The sequence below is a fragment of the Pan paniscus genome, chromosome 12 (assembly GCF_029289425.2).
Source record: "Pan paniscus chromosome 12, NHGRI_mPanPan1-v2.0_pri, whole genome shotgun sequence".
NCBI lineage: Eukaryota > Metazoa > Chordata > Mammalia > Primates > Hominidae > Pan > Pan paniscus.
Genome location: NC_073261.2, coordinates 51,444,507 through 51,465,457, shown reverse-complemented (window position 1 = coordinate 51,465,457; position 20,951 = coordinate 51,444,507). Strand labels below are relative to the sequence as shown.

The 20,951-nt window shown below is 41.6% G+C and overlaps 1 long non-coding RNA gene across 1 annotated transcript in view; it reads left to right on the top strand.

Moving 5' to 3' along the window:
- The window catches only part of LOC130541256 (uncharacterized), a 36,683-nt gene extending 19,354 nt beyond the window's left edge, over positions 1–17,329 (top strand). Inside the window, exons 2-6 of the long non-coding RNA XR_008955303.2 lie at positions 5,244–5,362; positions 6,041–6,131; positions 6,502–6,631; positions 12,159–14,574; positions 14,873–17,329. This is a non-coding gene — a long non-coding RNA (uncharacterized LOC130541256). The remainder of the gene's footprint in view (positions 1–5,243; positions 5,363–6,040; positions 6,132–6,501; positions 6,632–12,158; positions 14,575–14,872) is intronic.
- Positions 17,330–20,951: the final 3,622 nt, after the last annotated feature.

Here is a 20,951-nt window from a genome sequence, read left to right as displayed (position 1 = left end):
TTCTTTTCTTTCTTTCTTTTTTTTTTTAGACAGAGTTTTGCTCTTGTTGCCCAGGCTGGAGTGCAATGGTGCAATCTCAGCACACCGCAACCTCCACCTCCCGGGTTCAAGCGATTCTCCTGCCTCAGTGTCCCCAGTTGCTGGGATTACAGGCATGGGCCAGCACGCCTAGCTAATTTTGTATTTTCTTTTTTTTGAGATGGAGTCTAGCTCTGTTGCCCAGGCTGGAGTGCAGTGGCGCGATCTCGGCTCGCTGTAGCCTCTGCCTCCCAGGTTCAAGCGATTCTCCTGCCTCAGCCTCCCGAGTAGCTGGGACTACAGGTGCCTGCCACCATGCCCAGCTAATTTTTTGTATTTTTAGTAGAGATGGGATTTCACCGTGTTGGCCAGGATGGTCTTGATCTCCTGACCTCGTGATCCACCTGCCTCAGCCTCCCAAAGTGCTGGGATTACAGGTGTGAGCCACCGTGCCCGGCCCTGTATTTTTTTTTTTTTTTTTTAGTAGAGATGGGGTTTCTCCATGTTGGTCAGGCTGGTCTTGAACTCCTGACCTCAGGTGATCCACCTGCCTCAGTCTCCCAAAGTGCTGGGATTACAGGCATGAGCTACCACGCCCAGCTGCATTAGGTGATTTCTACCAGTGAAGGGTAGGTGTGGGTGTTTTGGGCCTGGCTGTTCTATCTCAGGGCCTACCATTGTTGTCTTGTTCACACTCCCTGTGCTGATTATGAAGCTGATGTCTCTAAGGTCAGACCCACCTGTCTGTACTCTACCCTGTGATTCTGGGGCTGGTACTTGGCGAACCACACTGCTCTGTGGCCAGCTGGCTCCATGTGGGGCTCTGTCAGTAAGGAGGGATGGCAAATTGGCAGAGCAGGGACTTGCCTCTTCCTGGGACTGCTTCTTGTCCCTGTGAGCATCACCCCAACAATGACTTTTCACCTTGCAGTGGCAGTTTACCTCAATAGCAATGGGTTCCAGTCTCCAACATTTTCTGGACTCTCAAATCCAGCCTCACAGATACTGTGCAGTCGCCGCTCCTTGGAAGCCTAGGTCCCAGCTCCGCAGGGCTCCTCTTCCAAGCTTCGAAATTATTGCAACCCCAGTACCTTCCCTGTGTTCTTCAGCCCCAGAGGTAGAGCTGCCTCTGGCAGTTACCATCCCTGTGTTTATCTTGATACTTCCTTTCTGCCTTTCAGCCTCTAATACCTGCTTACTCAATTGCCTAGATTAAATTATTTCTGTTAAAATGCAGGTCCTTTTCCTGTTTTCTTTCCTAACTAGATCTGACTGTTAACATGCCCCTTGGAGGCATTGCCTGAGAAGCACATCAGGGTGTAGCCTTACCTCGCTGTGCTGCTCCGAGGATCCTGATCTCAGAAACCCTGCCAGTGGCCCCAACAAGTGAACCATTGTGGTAAAAGAACTCTCTGATCACAGGAAAGTCCCCTAATCTAAGATAATGTTGATAAACAAGCTAACTCCAGGAGGAAGGGTTTAATTTAAGAAAGCCAGTAGGGACCCTAAATCTTTTCATTCCAATCAAAGCCGTCAAAGCCAGTTATCGTCAGAGCCAGTCAGGTGGCCCCAAAGCCGCCATCTATCTGGCAGCTGTCCTGTCACCACGGAAACCACAAGTTGGTGAACAGGGCCCCAAGGAACCCTGCTGAAACTCAGTTGCTTGACATATTTGTCATTATCGAGTCTGCCAGAGTGCAGCATCTCTTGCAAGAGTGATTCTCTGAAACTTCTCCTGCTTCAATCCCTCTACCCATTGTTTCCCAAATAGAGAATATGCCCACCTCTGAGAAAGACATGTGCTGGCAGGCATCACAGGCCCAAGAGGAGGCACTTGTTTACTCGACAACAGACAAGGTGACAGTCGGCTGCATTGGCACCAGGACTAGCATTCTTTGGGCATCCCCAGCTACCTTTTCAGGCCCCCGTGTCTTCAGGCTGTCTAGGTCCTGGACTGGTGGTCGTCAAGTCTGCCCACCCTCACTATCCAGCAGCACCAGTGGAGCATGCTTCATAACTACCCTTTCCTCTCTCCGAATTGAATTTGATGTCATCACCCTGCAAACGATGAAACAAATCCCCATTTTATTGATGACTGATAACTTCAAATGTGACAAGAGGATTCATTTCCTTATTCAATCATTCCACAAATATTCACTGAGCATCTCCTACGTGCCAGGCACCAGGCTGGACTTTAGGATCAATCATAATAATTTTCAGGTTATGGATAATGCCAGTGGGCACTTAGGATGATCAGGGAGGGCAGTTCTGAGAAGGGGCATATGAGCTGTGTTCCAGTTGTCTATTGCTATGTGACAAACTTCCCCAAAACTTAATGGCTTAAAACAATGACAGAAATTACATTACTCATGAATCTGCAGTTTAGGCAGGTGGGGACAGCATGTCTCTGCTCCACCTAACATCAGCTGAAGGTGGGAACTGGAATCATCTGGAGGCTTCCTCACTTACATGTCTAGTGGTTGATGCTGACTGATGTTGGCTGTTGGCAAGGACCTCTGACAGGTCTGTTCCCTGAAACACCTGCATGTGGTACATGGCTTTGTCACAGCATGATGGCTGGGTTCCAAGGGTGAGCCTCACAAGACAGAGAACCAGGTGGAGGCTGTGCCATCTTTGGTTACCTAGTCTAAGAAGTTACACAGTCACTTCTATACCATTTAATTCATTAGTAGCAAGCCACTGAGGCTAGTCCATGTTCAAGAGGAGGGGAATTGGATTCCTCCTTTTTTTAGGATAGAAAAGAATTTGTGGACATGTTTTCAAATGACCACAAACTATGACCTAAAGAAATTAGTGGAAGAGCATTCCAGGAAGAATTGTAAAGTCTCTGATGCTGGAAAGGCTTGGTGTGTTTAAGGAAATGAAAGGCCAGAAAGGCTTGAGCACAGCAAGGGCAGAAGGTAAGATTTGAGGTTAGATGTGGACAGAAGCCATATTAGGAAGTTATAGGTGCTTGGATTTTATTCTGGATGCAGTGAGGGCTGTTGAAAGATTTAAGGTTTGTATTCACTTCTTGAAAGGATCACTCCAGCTAATATGCAGAGAATGGATTGAGGTGAGATAAGAGTAGGGAAAACCAGTTAGGATGCTATTGGAGTGGTTTGGGGAGAGACAGTGATGGCTTGGACAAGAATGTTGGCACTGGAGATGAAAAGAAGTAGATAGTAATGGTGGAAGTAAATGAACAAGTCTACCAGGAGACTGAATGTGAGAGAAGGAAAGGAAGGCAGGAAACAAGAATTCTTGGGTTTTAGGCTCGTGTCCATCTTGATGGTGGAGCCCTTTCTGTGATTGGAAGACTAAGAGAGGAACTTGTTGATACGGGCAAAAGGTAAAATCCAGAGTCCAGTTCTAGGCACGTCAAACTTGAGAGGTTTGTAAGATATACTGAAGGCAAGAAGTAGACATTTGGATATATGAGCCTGAAACTCAGTGGAGAGCTTGGGACTGGAAATATAAATTTGGGAATTATCAGCATATGGATGGTATTTAAAGCTGTAGGCCTCGGTGAGGTCACCAGGGGAAAATCTAGAACAAAAGAGTGTGGAGACTGAGCCCTGTAAAGGGTAGCCTGCAAAGGAGATTGAAAAGGAGTGGCCAAAAAAGACAGCAGGGAAACTAGGGCATTGGATGTTATAGACACCCGAGAAAGCGTTGGTCTGAATGACCGTTAAGACTCCTCCAGATATGAATTTCTATAACTTTATGGATGTTTCAAATCCCTTCAAGCTGGGAAATTCTGTCTCTGTTGCATCTTTGGGATAATAAACTTCCTGAAGAATCACTGTGTCTTTTCAAAGACTGAAAATGGATTCCCAGCAATGTGAAATCTTGTGCCTGAGTCCTAAAGTGATCAAAGGTAAGGTTGAGCCTAGGACAAAACGAGGATCCCCTGGAGGGAAGCTAGGGCAACACAGTAAGTGGCAAAAGAATACGAGTGAAGTTATTTGACTATCCTCTTCCAGTAGGGCTGGCTCAGCTATGGCAGACCCCAGGGTGGTTAGGACAAATGGCAGCCCCATACAGGGACATACATGGACACTGATCCTTGTTTTTTTCCTTTTTGGGGCCTTTCTGAATCTCCACTCCATGTGCAGGGTTGACCTGTTTCCTTGAGGAACTCTGAGATTTGCATCAATGGAGTTATCTGAGGAGTCTGTGGCTTGGGCTCTGTCCAGGAGGGCAGCCTGGCAATTGGATTGTTCCTGCTGGCTGGTGCCATTGTGTGATATTGAGTCACCAGAATGGTGCCGATGCACTGCTTTTGGGTGATCCTCACATCAGGCGCAGGATGAATTCGGGGCACTGGGCTACTGATGGTCAAGTGTTAGCACCTGGGCTTGGGCTGTGTGTGGGCACCCATGCCTCAGCTCTCACCTGTTCATGTTCCTCCTGGTACCATCTCTGATTTGTGGCGTTCAAAGGCGTAGGATGGCAGCAAGCCTCCTTTACCCTGTATATCCATCCCCTTGCTGTTGGCACCTAAGGTTGTCACCCCATGCCCTCATCAGTCTCTGTACCACATATCAGGAAGTCCTCCAGTGGTGGCTATGCCTGCCTTCTCTGAGGACTTTAAAGACCTTGGCTTTGCCACGCCAACAGGCTCTTCCAACCAGTGCCTTTCCTCCAAACGATATGGCGATGTTTTGCTTTCCCAGGTCGATCTTAAGCCATTCCCAACAAGGAATGGACATCCTTGTGTGAAAAACACTGTTTTTCTTGCTCCAGTCACGTCTCCTTGCCTTTCTTGTCTTTTGGTGGTAGTGTGCAGAAGCAGAGGTGCAGGAAATGTTGAAAGGGATCACATTCTAAGAATGTAGTCATAATGGTCTGAAGAATTCAAGAGAATACATGGTTGGAAGATGTGTCACTTTATGGTTACACTATAAAACTCCAAATGAAAAATAAATTATCATTCATACTTTCCTGAATATTCTGGGTAAGGCTTGCATTTTGGTCATTATTAATGAAGTACAGAAACAACCTCTGAGAGAGTGGTTGGATGCCAGTATTTGCAGGTGCCACGATGAATGATGCAGCACTATCAGTCAAGATGCAACCAACATTAGACAAATGGTATCAGAGAACCGCAGAGGCGAAAAAACAAAACCAAAACCCAAAACTATATTGTTTCAATACAAACAGGTTCCAAAAGCCATGACATTGTGAGTGACAACAATGTTGCTGCCTCTTTCTCACAATAGGAAATAAAACTTTAACCAAAAGAGCATGGGCAGATATTTCCTGGATCTGAACAGGAATAGCTGGTGTCTGGACTCTATGAAGAATCTTCATGTGCAGTGATAGAATAATAAACACATTTGTAAGTACCTCTTCTCTATGGATTATTCTAAATCTTCATTGACAAATGTCAGCACCTCACATAGGCCCATACATTTTGAAATACCTTTTTAAATTAAATTGTTTAGATAGGCAAGGGTCTTATAAAATATTTTTTTAGGGCTTTGTATACTAGGGGTGGCCCTGGTTACTGGTGATCTTGAAAATATTGTCTCAGTGGCCTGGTGGTGATAAATACCTCACTGGAGTAAGTGCAAGCGGAGTTAGAAGAGAAAAATTGGAGACAATGAATATAGACAAGTTAATAAAAAGGACTTTTTCTATAAATAAGAGCAAAGAAGTGAGGCAGAAGTTGGAGAGGTGTGGGGTAAAGAGTGTGTGTATTTTTTAGATGCATTCATGTATTCTGTTAGGAATGGTCAAGTGGAGGGGAGAAATTGATGATGTAGGGAAAGGAGAGAGAGAGAGAGAAAGAGAGAGAGAGAAAGAGAGAGAAGCAGAGTGAGTTTCTTGAGTAGGCAAGAGGGGATGGGAGTCCGATGGAGAAGTAGAGAGGTTGTCCTTAGAGAGGAGCCCTGACATCTCAGTCACTTAGCTGGTGGGAAGGCAAAGGATGTGGGTGCAGATACTGGTAGGTGTGCAGGTGTGGTGGTGCGAGCTTGCAAAAGTTCCCAATGCTTCTATTTTCTTTGTGAAATAGGAACCAAGTTCACCATGGAGAGAGTGAGTGGGTTGGGGAAAAGGTGTTGTATGTTTGAGGAGTGAGGAGAAGGTGTCAAATAATCATCCAGGTGAGCAGATTAGTGAGCAGCATGAAAATGTGATAGGATTTCCGGCCACACTAATGACCATTTGAGACCTAATGACAAGACCAGTTGGACCAATCAGTTGGGTTGTTGTTGTTGATATTGTTGTTGCTTTCTCTAGCCGCATATAGCTGCATAGGGGCCGGAGTGGAATAGGCATAGAATTTGATTTCACCAGGGTTGGGGTGCTGGTTATCACCTCTTGCCTCTCAGCTCCAAACCCACCTTCATTGCTTGCTTGTGATATTGGAACCTTTCCCCTTGCTTAGCTAGTATGATGTTATATGCTTCATCAGTAGGGGACACTGGAGAATGAACAGTATTTCCTAGTTTAATGTTTTTTTTTTTTTTCTAGGCAGACTTTTGTAGTGCACAGTGACCAGTGACCAGCAGCATGTGTTTCCATAGGCATCTTCTCTCAGGACCCCAGAAGGTGAATTGCCAGTGAGTCCTGCCAGGAGGCCCCTCAGTGACTGCACCACCCAGTAAGTCATGGCTGTGTACTTCCCATCAAGGTCTGGATCTCAGCTCAGGTAGTGGGGGCTGCTCTTCCATAGTCATTCCATCCTTGTGTGCTCTGCCTCAGCCCTGGGGATAGTGGCCACTTTCCGTACATGTCAGACCTCTATTCTTTAGACTTCTTGTTACCCCATTAGCAGCCAATTCTCTTTTGTTACTGCTTAGCAGCCAATTTTTTTTACATTAAACTTTCCCCAACCAAATTATAGTGTGGTTTCTGTGTCTTAATTGGACCCCAGGTGATACAGTTTGGGTTTTGAAAGTGAAGAATTGTCGAAGTGATGTTCATCACTTCTTTCTTTTCATTTCTGTATTTTTATTGCTCCTACTTTCTGTATCCTTCCCCAGTAATATATAAACTTACTCAAATGTCTTCTACCTGAAAAATAAAACAAAATGGAAGCCATAGTTGGCTTCTTATCTTCCTTTAGTTACTGCTCTGTTTACTTTTACCATCAAGTTCCTCAAAAGAGTACACTCTAAATCTGTGGTAGAAAGAACTGTTGTTCCCAACTCCTAGTTTCCCCCTGTAATAGGGTGACACAGCCCTGCCCATGGTGTGACTTGCCCATTCTCCCTGAAGGGACACGTGCACCCCTCCTCCACTGATGTGGGGCTTGGCCTTAATTGTTGCTTTGATCCGTGGAACATGGGTGGAAGCGACAAAGTGCCAGTTCTAAGCACAAGGTTATGAGACAAGGCATATTTTGGTTCGTTCCTCTTGAGCTTCTGCTCTCTGCCATGAGAAAAGAATGTCCCACAGTATGGTTGCTCTTTAGGCCTGGGACCTGGAATGAAAAGACAGGCAAAGGCCAGCTGAGGGCCTGCTCTGTGGCTAGGGCTGTGGCCACTCTCCCACTCTTTTCCCTGGCACCATCTCAGGTCCAGGAATAAAGAAGAGCAACAAAAGTTTTCATTAGACTTTAAAAACTTTGAGTCTTACTCATATTTAATCCTTAGTTGCTGAAGAAGTGACTTTCATATATAGGAGACACTAAGGGGGTACATTCTCAGTGAAGTGACAGCCATGGGGGAGGGAAAGATTGATCCATATGAGGACTTCAAGGTCCTGGCATATCAGGACAGGTCTTTAGGAGTCCTGTTGACATAAATAAAATAGGTAGAGAGATTATTGAGACTGAGGCCAGGCCCTAAACACTAGTGTATTAATTTGCTAGAACTGCCATAACAAAATACCACAACTGGGTGGATTAAACAATGACATTTGTTATCTCACAGCTCTGGAAGCTAGACTTCTGAAATCAAGTTGTTGGCAGGATTGGTTCCTTCTGAGGGCAGTGAGGGAAGGATCCATTCCAGGCTTCTCTCCTTGGCTTATTGGTGGCTGTCTCCTTGTTTATATCATATTCCTGCTGTATGTATGTCTGTCTGCCTATTTCTCCTTTCTATAAGGACACCGGTCACACTGGATTAAGGCTCACTCCTTAATGACTTCATTTTAACTTAATGATCTCTCTAAAGACCCTCTATCTAAATAAGCTCACATTCTGAGGTACTGATAGAACTACAACATGAATTTTTGCGGAGACAACATTCAACCCATAAAAACTAGAATTAATATTCCTGAGAACAAGGGGTGGCAAAGCCTCCTCCTTCATCTGGGGTGAGGGGAGTCTTCTGAGTAGATAAAGAACTCCTTTTAGGGTAGAAAGGAGCTGAAGTTCATCCAGTGCAAGTACTGAGTGAATTTATTCTAAGGTCCCAAGACAAGAGAAAGATAAAACAAAAACAAAAACGGATGTATCACTGAAGGAGATGTGCTCGGCCAGCTTCTGGCAGCAGCAAGAACAGTGGGTATATAAGCTCCAGTAGCCAAGGTTGCCCAGGTTACCCTTTTCAGGGGCAGCAGTAGAGGCATAGTGGGTTCCGGAGTCAGAAAGACCCAGCATCTTCTGCTGATGCTCATGCTGCATGTTTGTTTTCAATCTTCGCAGCTACAAATTTTTATCCCAATGGGGAGCACTGTTTATAGTTTGGAGGATTAGGTTCCATAGGAAAGAAAGAAAATGAGGAGAGACACATTGGACAAGTTGGTGGGAGACTGTGCCACTCGCCCTCTAGCCCTTGACCATAGACAAAGATTAAATAAGGTTATATAGATAGGAAGAAAGAAGTAGAGGGGGCAAAGAACCAGGTAGGTGACTCATTTAATCCTCCCAAAAGGGTTTTTCTTATTGCAGCTTCTTTGCAACTCTGACCATATTGTAATATTAATCAATCTATCACTTGCCTTTGTTGATATTTGTGTACCCTCCCCCTGCCCTAAATTTATATGTGGATGCCTTAACCCCCAATATGACTGTATTTGGAGATAGGGTCATTACAGAAGTAATTAAGGTTAAATGAGGGCATACAAGTAGGGCATTAATCCCACAGGATTAGTGTTCTTATAAGAAAAGACAACAGAGAGCTCCTGCTTTCTCTCTCTCTCTCTCTTTCTCTCTTTCTCTGTCTCTCCTCTCTTCCTTTTTGCACATGCACAAAGAAGAGGTCATGTGAGCATGGAGCCCGAAGGTGGCCATCTACAAGCCAGGAAAACAACCCTCATCAAATTGGCTGACACCTCGATCTTGGACTTCCCCCTCCAGAACTGCGAGAAATTAATTTCTGTTTAAGCCACCCAGCCTCTGGTATTTTGTTATAGCAGCCCAACTGGACTAATGAAATTTATTTAAATTATATTTCCCCCATTAGAATGCAGAAACCAAGCATCTCCATTTCCCAAATACCACCAGTACCTGGCATGGTAGCTTTCACATGGCAGGCACTCAATAAATATTTGTTGAATGAATGATTAGTAAATCAATAACATAATAGGTAGTATTATCCTCATTTTAAAGTGGAGAAAATTGACAGATATGAAAGGATGCTTAATACTCACAACCTAGGGACACAAATGGCATTTCCTTAACCAAAGTTAGTTGAAAGTGGGCCAGGATAAAATAACATCTTCAGACACAAACTACATTAAAGATTGCTTTAGCTGATCCAAGAGAAGGGTCATATTTGTTCCAATTTCAGTCTAGTGTCCTCTCTGTAAAAGGGATTAGAGATTTGCCAATCCACATCTGGTTCACTCCCTGTAAATCAATGCCCTCAGAGTCAGTAGACAGACACAAAGCTTAGAGGAATTTAATTGCCAAAGGCAATGTGGGGATATGAGAGGATGAGCATTTGCTGTCTCCTGAGAGACCTCACAGGGTGGCACTGCCTCGGTCCAGGGTCTGGTCTATGCCCTGCAGGTTTAGAAACTGGATCTGTCAGCACACTAAAGGTGGATCCATCCCTCAGCTTCAACTCTAATTAATTAGGCTCAGAGAGCTGATGCATGAAACCAGCATGTCAATTTATTGATTCACAAGAGGGATAAAACTGCCACTGTGTCTGGAACACTTGTCTCTACATGACTTGCACATTCTTTTAATGAAGTCAGACCTCCAAGGAGGGCAAGTTATCAGAATGTTGCTTAGTGAGCATGGAATCCAAAAGAGCAAGCTAGTTAGATGATTCAAACATTTAATGGCATTAAGCTAGGAGAGCCGATACTGCCACGTTTACTGTAGGAACGGCCTTTCCAAAGGTGTTGGATTATTCAAAGCCATTGGCTGAGGCACCATCTCCAGTGGGCATTTCTTACACGGGCTCTGCTGATGTTCACCATTCTCATGCTTCTGTTTTTATGCTTTTTATGGCTGACTAACCCTGCTTTGACTGGCTCTTTTAGTCTTTTTACTTGCTAAGCTTTCAGACATATTCTGTCTGTTTCAGATGACTTTATCCATTGGTTTTGATCTGTTTTGTGTAGAACTTAATTCTCAGACAATAATCTTATTTCTTTAATTTACTCATATTTGTGAAAGTTCTCACGAAACTCTTCAATAGCCAAATAGATAGATGGCTTCTTGTAGTTCTATCTTACTTTATTTGAAAGATATATTTGAGAACACTTATCAGAGACTCTATGTCTCATCTTTGTACTGTGCCCAAATCACTTACTTTCTCCGTTTGTAGATAATCTTCAACTTAATTACTACTTGTTGATTTTTGAAATTTGCTCATTGAGTACCACAGACCTTGGAACAATGCAGGAGTTAGAAGTGCCATTCCCCTCCATGCAGTTGAGAACCCATGTATAACTTTTGACTCCTCCAAAACTTAACTACCAGTAGTCTACTGTTGACCAGAAGCCTGGCTCATAACAGAGTTGGTTAACACGTAATTTTGTATGCTATATGTACTATATACTGTATTCTTACAGTAAAATAAGCTAGAGAAAAGAAACTGTTTTTAAGAAAATCATAAGGAAGATAAAATATGTTTACTATTCATTAAGTGGAAGTAGATAGTCACAAAGATCTTCATCCTCATTGTCTTCTCATTGAGTAGGCTGAGGAAGAGGAGGAAGAGGAGAGGTTGTTCTTGCTGTCTCAGGGGCAGCAGAGGAAAAAGAAAGTCTGTGTATAAGTGAACCCACGCAGTTCAAACCCATGTTGTTCAAGAGTAAATGGCAATGTGATCCATAACCTGGGACACTCTAAAAGATAACTCAGTTGGATATTTCAAAATGTTAATATCAAGAAAGAATGGGGGGACTGTTCTGTTAAAAGAGTCATCATAATGAAATATAATGCATGAAACGTGATTGGGTTCAGGTTAAAAATATAAATGCAACTGTAAGAGATATTGTTGGGAAGAAGGTGGAAATTCAAATATGAACTTGTTATTCAGTGGTATTATGAACAACTGCTAATTTCATTTGGTGTAATAATGGTAATGTAGGGGACTGTCTATGCTCCAGAGATGTAGGCAGGGTGTTTCGGGTTGAAGAGTTACAATGTCTGAAACTCGGTGTTAGATGATTCAGCCAAAAACAAACAAACGATGTCTGTCTATCTACACAGAGAGAAGCAAACATGGCTAAATATTAGCAACGTCAAATCTAGGTGGAGATTAAATGAATATTTATTTTACTATTTTTTTAAAAATTTTACTTTAAGTTCTGGGATACATGTGTAGACCATGCAGGTTTGTTACACAGGTATACATGTGCCATGGTGATTTGCTGCACCTATTAACCGATCATCTAGGTTTTAAGCCTTGCATGCGTTTAGGTGTTTGTCCTAATGCTCTCTCTCCCCTTATTTTACTATTCTTTCAACTTTTCTCTATGTTTGAAATTTTTCATACTAAAAAGTTAAAAAAATTATGTATTATAATAAGTGGTTTGTAAATGTAGTGGTAAGAATAAAAATTGAGCAATATTTACTAAAAAGTAAAATTTGAGAACCTAGGAGATAATTGTCTCTTGGGAAATTGGGTAATTCCTTCACCTCCCTAGGCTTCTACTTTCTCACTTCAAATCAGGGAGGTAGAGTTGGATTAGGAAAATCTTTAGTGTCTATTGAGATGTAATATCCTAGAGTTTGATGTAAAGTATAAATGTACTCAATTTTGTTTGCTCTCTCTTCTTAGGTAAAAAGACATCCCTTAACTATGGCAAAACAACAACAACAACAACGACAAAAAACAAAACAAAACAAAACCCTGCATCAATTTGATAAATAATCCTCCCCGTTGATGTCACTGGTTTTTTTCTGCACATCTTCTCACTGATATTTAAATGCTGAGCTTACACTTTCCATGGACATGCTTAATGACTAAACAATAGTTGAATTCTAAATTAATCAACTGACCAACCAGTAAGAATTTATTAAGCAACTCCTTTGAAGCCATCTATCTGTTAGTTGCTGTGGGAGCACAAAAGAAATAGGACATCATCTCTGCCTCAGGGAATTTAGTGTTTTGGGGAAAACCTGAGTGGTATACACAAAGCAATTGAGGAACAACCTAGGACCTTGCAGTCCATTATGATTTCCATAAATAGAAAGAGAATGGAAAGTCACCTGGCTAGGAGAAGCCAGTGGAAACTTGACACGAAGAAAAAACAGCAGCTAATTTCATTCCTGTCCACCAGTTATTTATGTGTTTATCTTTAATTACATTTGTTTGATTTCCCTTATTAAAGTCTGATGTCTTAAAAAAGCAGAAAAGTGAGGCAGGTCAGCAGGGGATGTAAGTCGGGAAGAAAGACAGGTGAGGGCAAGAATTTAGGCAGGAGCCACAGTGTTGGTTGTGCAGGTGAAGGTCAAGTGATGGAGGGTAACCAGTCATGGATGACCCAGGCAGGAACCATAACCAAAATGTTAGAAAAAGTTGGTAAGAAATTGTTCCAGGCCAGGCGCAGTGGCTCATGCCTGTAATTCCAGCACTTTGGGAGGCCAAGGTAGGTGGATCACTTGAGGTCAGGAGTTTGAAACCAGCCTGGCCAACATGGAGATACCCTGTCTCTACTAAAAATACAAAAACTATCTGGGCATGGTGGCACGTGCCTGTAATCCCAGCTACTCAGGAGGCTGAGGCAGGAGAATCACTTCAACCCAGGAGACAGAGATTGCAGTGAGCCGAGATTGCGCCACTGCACTCCAGCCTGGGTGACAGAGTGAGACGCCATCTCAAAAAAAAAAAAAGAAGTTTTCCAGGAACAAGGGCAGAAGTTAGCTACTGAGTTCTACCGAAGGCCAGGATCTGAGTCAAGCACCAAGGTTAACTCCCAGGGAAGCCAAATGTTCATAAAAGGAAATCTTTCCAAATCACAAATATCAGGGCCTGCTAGGTAAATTCTAGCTCCTCTGTGCCAAGGGCTGTGTTCCTACTCTCAAGCACCACTCACTGACTGTCTGGGTGGTGCTGTGGGCTTCTGTACTTTTAGCTTCATCAGCTGCACCTGTCCTTTTTTCCCATAAGACACCAGGACCCTCAGAATCTTCCCTCTTACCAGAAATTTGGGTTTTGGGCTGGGTCCCTGGACCGAATTCTGACACTCTAAGTGTTTGCAGACTATTTTGATAGAGGTAGTGATTATGATGCCAGAAAAGTGAAGCCAGTTTTTATTAGAATGTTGGCCATCTTGAATAATCCATTCCCCCACTTCCATGGGACATCTTCAAAGAGATTTTTAAAAGACAAATATGATCTCTACTAATGAGATATCTTCAGAAGGTAGAATTAAAGCAAAATTAATGTACACAGAATTCCTATTTCAATATATTTATTCACAACATTTCTACACACACACACACACACACGCATACACACACACACACACACACATTCCTGCACAGGTAATTTATAGTGGCTAATCCACTCAGTACTGTGGACTTTGGTTTTAGAGAGCATTGTTTTCAAGGGTAGTACAGATAATCTGCCTCCAACATATTCTATTCTTAGGGCTCTAAAGTCAAAGGAGTTTGTACAGACCCCTTCCTGCTAAGGTAATTATGTCCTCTTCATATCTTGCATGAATATTTGCTCTTAGAGTGATGATCTGAAATATCAACATCCTGCAGGACCTAGTCTGGTCTGGAAGAAGAAGAGATATGTCATCTCTATGGGCTTTGATCTTGGTAGGCATATTTATTCGCCAGCTACACAAATGCAACTTTAAACCCTCAGCCACATTTAGTAAACTATTTCTTCATCTGTTGCAGTCTTATTCTGATGGGAAAAATTTCCTCTGTTTTTCAAGTTTAATTTATTATTTTTTCAAATTACAAGAGCAATGCATATTATTGTAACCAGAGAGATAATGCCAAGATCTGTAGAGAAAAACTTAATAATCTCGACCTCCTATAACCATCTCTCTTCCCATCCCCCTGAGGTAATAGCAAATGTTAACAGCCTGCTACCTCTGCACATCTTCCTTCCTTCATGATTTCCCTACACACACACCCATACACACACGTGCGCATGCACACACACACCCACTCAAACACACGGTGTACGTCCAGGGGTCAGAAGTGGCTACAGAGATGGAGTCTTCATTATTAAGGTGAAAAAATGATAAGACAAATCACCCTTCTATTTCTACCTCCATGGAATGCTAAATCTTCCATTTATATTTTTATAGTCTTTTCAGCACTGTCTTAATGGTCTTGAGAACATATTACCCTGAAAATGTAAAAATAGAGCCAAAGAGGTGAAAGCTCCTCGCATGGCTTCTGACCAGGGATGGCTGCTTCCATGGGCTTTAGCTCTGCCAATTCTCCCTTGACTGGGGCAGGTAGGCAGTGAGGATTTCAGCATATATTAAGTGCCAAATAGAAACAAATATTTGTTTCTATTATTAGAGTAAAACAACAGAAGCCTGTATTTTGACCAGAGGCCTGGAATCTACTACTTTGTGAATTAGCTAAGCAGCCCCAGTTGAACGTGAACCAGCCCGGAACAGAGTGGACTGCAGAGGCAATAAACAAGGATGTCGTGAAGACCCTGTTTCTTTCTAGCGTGGCATCCTAGGATAAAATATACAATTAATAGATACTGGAAGGCACACTTTCTGATTATGGAGAAACCATCAAATTTGGCCATGGTTTTGCATAGGGGCTAGGTTGGAAATTCAACTAGAACAATTTAATGTCTACTGGCAAAGCTTCTTAATTATGGAATGAAAGCTACCTCAAAGTGCCTGGAGGCTTGAGCTGAATGGTGAGATCTTCATTGACCTGACCTTCTCTGTGCTGAAGTTTGCTGACTTGAGGAGACCTCCCCTAAGAACAGACCCTCCCCTCAGGGCTTCCTTCAGCGATGATGATTGACGCTGGCAAGTCAGTCAAGTGGGAAGTTTGCAGCACACACAGCTCAAAGGACTCACCCAGTTTGCCCTGTTGGAGGATGTTAACCTTTGCACACTATTTTTGACATTTAATTTTTCCTTCCATTTAGTGTATGACTCTTTTTTTGTCTTTCTAGTAAATTCATTTAGTTAGTATTATTCTTTGCCTATTTTGTCTTTTAAACTTCTGGTTTTTAATCTTTCGTATTTTATATTATTTATTCTTGGTGTTCATGCTTCTTATTCTCTTTTCTGCTATTTTATCTTATTGTTGTGATAATAGTATATTTTCAGTAAGCTCCTTTTACTAACTTCATTTATTTCTACATAATGTTTTATCTGGCTTTGACCACAACTATGTAAGGGGACAGCAAAGTGGAACCACAAATGGGAAGATCGTGAAGAGGGCCCTTGACCAAATAAAGAGGAAACCTTTTCCCTGAAGAGGACTTTTCAGCAACCCAACTAATTCACTCATTTTTCTCAAAGTTGAATTTTCTTCCGCAAAAACCCCTTGACTTTGTTATTGAGTAGATCCTCAGGCCTAGGAAAATAATGTCTACATCGACCAAGGAGATATCTGAACTACCAGTACTTCCTGCAGCATCTTTGTTTTGGTTGGCCTGGGAAGGTGGTGGGGCACGGGGGTGAAGGGAGGGGTCTGAGGTGGGTAGAAAACAAGGGTATCCCCAGGGCTATGGGAGGAAGGTCTAGTGGACTGGAACCATTGTATCTGTCGATTAGTGGAGGCAATCATATTTGTGATCCTTGAGCTAATGGTCTAGTAAGACTATAAACTTGTTCATAATTAAAGCTGGCAAGAGGGTTCTTACCCCAGGTAATGAGACAAGAGTGAACCACAGGAGGAAGCCAGCACAGAGACCGTATGTAATGAGTCCCTTCATGGGAAAGGGATGGAAAACAGTCCTCAGGCTAGCAGCAGAGGGAGTGCTGTCTGTTGTGGGTCTTGACCTGCTTAAGAGGTCTGACTTGAGGTGAGGCTGAAAGACAGCCCTGCTGGGGGCTTCAAGATAAAGATGGACGGATAGGGTTCTCTCACCACTGAATATCTCCTAAGGCATTAGTAAAACACTATTTAAATATTTCCTCTGTAACTCAGTTGTGCTATTAAAGCTCTGTTTCTGAAAGTAGGTCTGTAGATGTTCTTGAGAGAGTGAGTGTTTCATGAGAATTTTCAAATTTTCTGCTTTCGTTTTGAAGATAATCTTAAAGAAATAACATCAAAATGTTCTACTACATTATTTTTAGTGCTGAAGGCTGAGTTTGGTGCCAAATGAAGAACAAATAACATCATGGCATGCTATGGAAATGTCGATTTTGCATTAAGTTTGAATAGAGAAAGATGTGGGAAAATTGATCAATTTTGTGGCCCAAAGGTAGTACAGACATCATTAGTTCAAAATGTCTTCTGTCATAGCAGTGGCATATCATGTTGAGAAGTTATTGTGAGACATACCAACTTGAAATGTCATTCAATAGCAGGAAAGAATACGGTTATTTTTATTCAATAGTATTTTTAATGTTAATCTTCAGTATTTTTATTATTATGTACTTACTGTGGTGCACTATTAAATTTATCAGCCCCTCAAACTAATGGATTAATAGTTAAACAAGCTTATTTACCAAAAACGATTAATCCTACGATAACTTGAAGAAAGACTTAAGATATGCTTCCAGTATTGTTCAAAGTCAAAAGAATCAAGAGGACAGAAAGTGAAGCATAAAACATACAAATAGTAGGTGTATTAAACCCAACGCCAGCAATTTAGTTCCAGCAAAACATCATTTATCACATTGATGTTTTCTATATGAACTCTAGTGGCTTTTGTATGTTTGTTTGTTTTTAATTTGCAGCTTTGCTTGAGTTTTGAAGTAATTTAAGAGCTATATGTATGGGAAATTTATATCTGTTCATTTTGAAGTAACACAATAAAAATAATGTAGAGCAACAGTAGGATTTTATGGGAGTTTTTTTTATCTTTTAAACATTATTCAAGCTTAAAAAATCTATGACAGAGAATTAATGGGAGGCTTTTATGTCTACTCTTTCTGTCTCAGGCTAACTGGGCCATAACACCTCTTCAGGCTGGGATTGGGATAATGGAAGCAATTAATGAAAGACAGGGAAAGAAATCGGGGATGAGTTAGATATTTGTGGACCAGCTCATCCTCTGAATGTGGATAACTACTACTTAGTCACAATCTTGGTGAATTTTGTTTTATTTTGAAAATCTAATATTAGGATATCTGAGTTCTAAGAAAACCAGGAGAGACTTGTAAGTGTTGACAAAACTTAATAGAGTAAAAGTAGATATTGGGGTAGGCGCAGAAAACTGGAAATTTAGGTTCATAGAACTGAGGTGAAATGTGTGTGTGACTGGAAAAACCTGTGTGTGTGTGTGTGTGCCTGTGTATTCATGGTGAAGGTCTCAATAAATTTGCCTACAATTGTGTGTGGCTGGTGGATGGGCTGTCTGGATGAATGGCATCACCCATGCACCAGACCTCTTTCCCTAAAAGTGTTTTTCTGGGGGCTTTCCTGGTTGTCTCAGGTGTAAGTTCAGATGTACTCTAGGATTTTCTTGAGGTAGAAAACAAGATTCCATGACTGCTTTTCAGGACTGTTACTTTCCATTGCAATCAAATGTTGGAGTGACCATCGTGCTAGCGGGAGGCCAGCACTCTTTCTACTACCTCTCTCACTGTTTATTTCAGTTCTTTCTTGATTGCTGTAAACACATGCATGGCATGGACAGCCAGGTCTTGGTCAGGGTTAATCTAGGAAGGGTGAAAGGCAAAGTGAATCCAAATAGATAGATGTCATTAGAGTGAGAATGCCAGGGATTAATGGCATTTGTGACTTCATGGGGCCTCAGATAGCCACTTTCCAATTTTATGAATGGATACTACATTTACATAGAAAAACAGCATCTGCTCTCCCCAGTGCTTAGTGGTGATCAGTGTAAGTCTTGGAATGCCAGAGGGTGATCAACTGATGCTTTTAGCTGCTTGTAGTTCCTCTGTGTACTGGTCAGCTACAGGGTGGGGGTTCTCTGATATACAGAAACATGCCACAGATGCTGTGGAATGGACTCCTCCGGATGCAATAACAGGGTGATAGTGCAAGTGCATTATCTGTTCAATGAGCAGCAGCAGTACTACAGGTTTAGGACCCGTTCAATACATTCTCCCTGACTCTATCAGTGAGTGATGGGTGGAAAAAAGGTGAACTGGAAAATGGAGAGGCTTTGAGTAATACCTTCCAAAATAAGAATACAAATTGAGATCTGAGGTTTTCCTACTCTACGTTCTTATGATAACCCATAGTTTTCTTTTGTTACCTATAATAGTTTATAATGACATATTTATGCATTTATTTGGTTAATGTCTATCATATATCCTATATTTTAAGCTATAAAAGGCCAGGAATTGTAGGTACTTTTATTTACCAGGGATCCCAGTGGCTAATACAGTGCCTGAATGTGTGGGTTTTTAACAAATTCTTTAAGAGTGACCCACTGCTATTTCTGATTATAAGTATTAGTCATCTTGTTGCTGCATAACAAATTACCCCAAAATTTAGCAGCTTAAAACAACATATATTTTTTATCTTACAGTTTCTGTGGGTCAGGAATTTGGGAGTGACTTAGCTAAGTGGTTCTGATATTAGTTAGGCTGCAGCCATTGAAGGCTTGACTGGGGTTGGAGGATACACTTCTTAGAAGGCTCATTCACATGAATGCTAGTAGAAAGTTTCAGTTCCTTTGCTGCTCATTGGTGGGAGGCCTCAATTTTTAACCACATGCATGACTTCATAGGGCTGCTTGAGTGTCCTTATGACACGACAGGTAGCTTTTTCCGGAGTAAGTAGTATGGGGATGCGAGGAGAGAGGGAGAGACAGGAGGAAGAAGCAATACTTCTATTAAAAATAGGCTTTTTCATACCGTAAAACTTACCCCCACCCTTTTTTTTTTTTTTTTTTTTGGACATAGGGTCTCATTCTGTTGTCCAGGCTGGACTGCAGTGGTATGATAATGACTCACTGCAGCTCTGACCTCCCGGGCTCAATTGATCCTCTTACCTCAGCTTCCCAAGTAGCTGGGACTACAGGCATGTGCCACCACACCAGCTAATTAAAAAAAAATTTTTTTTTTAGAGGTGAGGTTTTGCCATCTTTCCCGGGCTGCTCTTGAACTCCTGGGCTGAAGCGATCTACCCGCGTTGGCCTCCCAAAGTGTTGGGATTACAGGCGTGAGCCACTGTGCTGGCAAATTTACCCTTTTAAATTGTACAATTCTCCCTGGTCATCTAGTGTTTATGAAAAATCACCAAAATAAATGAAGTGTACAATTCAGTGGTTTTAATACATTCACAAGGTTGTGCAACCATCACCACTATCTAATTCTAGCATATTTCCATTACTCCAAAAAGAAATTCCATTATTTGTTGGCAGTCACTTCCTATTTCTCCCTCTCCCCAGGCCCTGGCAACCACTAATCTTTCTGTCTCAATGGGTTTGTCTAATCTAGACACTTCATATAAATGGAATCATACCATATGTAGCCTTTTTTGTCTCACTTCTTTCACTTAGTATACATGCCACATGGCAGCATGTATCAGCATTTCATTCTTTTTTTTTATGGGCAAATAATATTGTACTGTATGAATAGACCACATTTTGTTTATCCATTCATTAGTCAATGGATATTTTGGTTGTCTTGGCTTTTTGGATACCATGAACTTTGCTACTATGAACATTTGTGTACAGGTTTTTATGTGGACATATATTTTCAATTCTTTTGGATATGTACCTATGCGTAGAATTTCTGGTCATATGGTAATTATATGTATAAATTTTTTTGAGGAACTGCCAAACTGTTTTCCAAAGTGGCTGCATCATTTACATTCTGACCAGCAGTATATGAAGTTTCCAGTTTCTCCACAACTTGCCCACATTTGTTTTGCTGTTTTGATATTTGCCATCCTAGTGGGAAGTGGTATTTCATTGTGATTTTGTTTTGTATTTCTATTTTCCTAACAAATATTGATGTGCAACTTTTCGTATGATTATTTTCCATTTGCATATCTTCTTTGGAGAAATGTATATTCAAATTCTTTGCTCATTATTAAATTGGGTCATTTGTCTTTCTATTATTGAGTTGTAAAAGTTCTTTATATATTCTAGGTACAATTCTGGCTATCAGGTGTATGATTTGCAAATACTTTGTCTTTCCACTTTCTTGATAGTGTGTCCTTTGACACAATTAATTTAAATATTTTGATGAAGTTTGGCTGAGTGTGGTGTCTCACACCTGTAATCCCAGCACTTTGGGAGGCCAAGGTAGAAGGATTGTTTGAGGCCAGGAGTTAAAGACCAGCTTGTGCAACATAATGAGACCTTATCTCTATTAACAAAAATTCTTTTTATGAAGTTCAGCTTATCTGTTTTTTTTTCTTTTGTTGCTCATGTTTTTGATCTCATATCTAAAAATTCTTTGCCAATCCAAAGTCATGAAGATTTAACTCCGTGTTTTCTTCTGAGTTTTATAATTGTTGCCCTTATTTGTAGGTT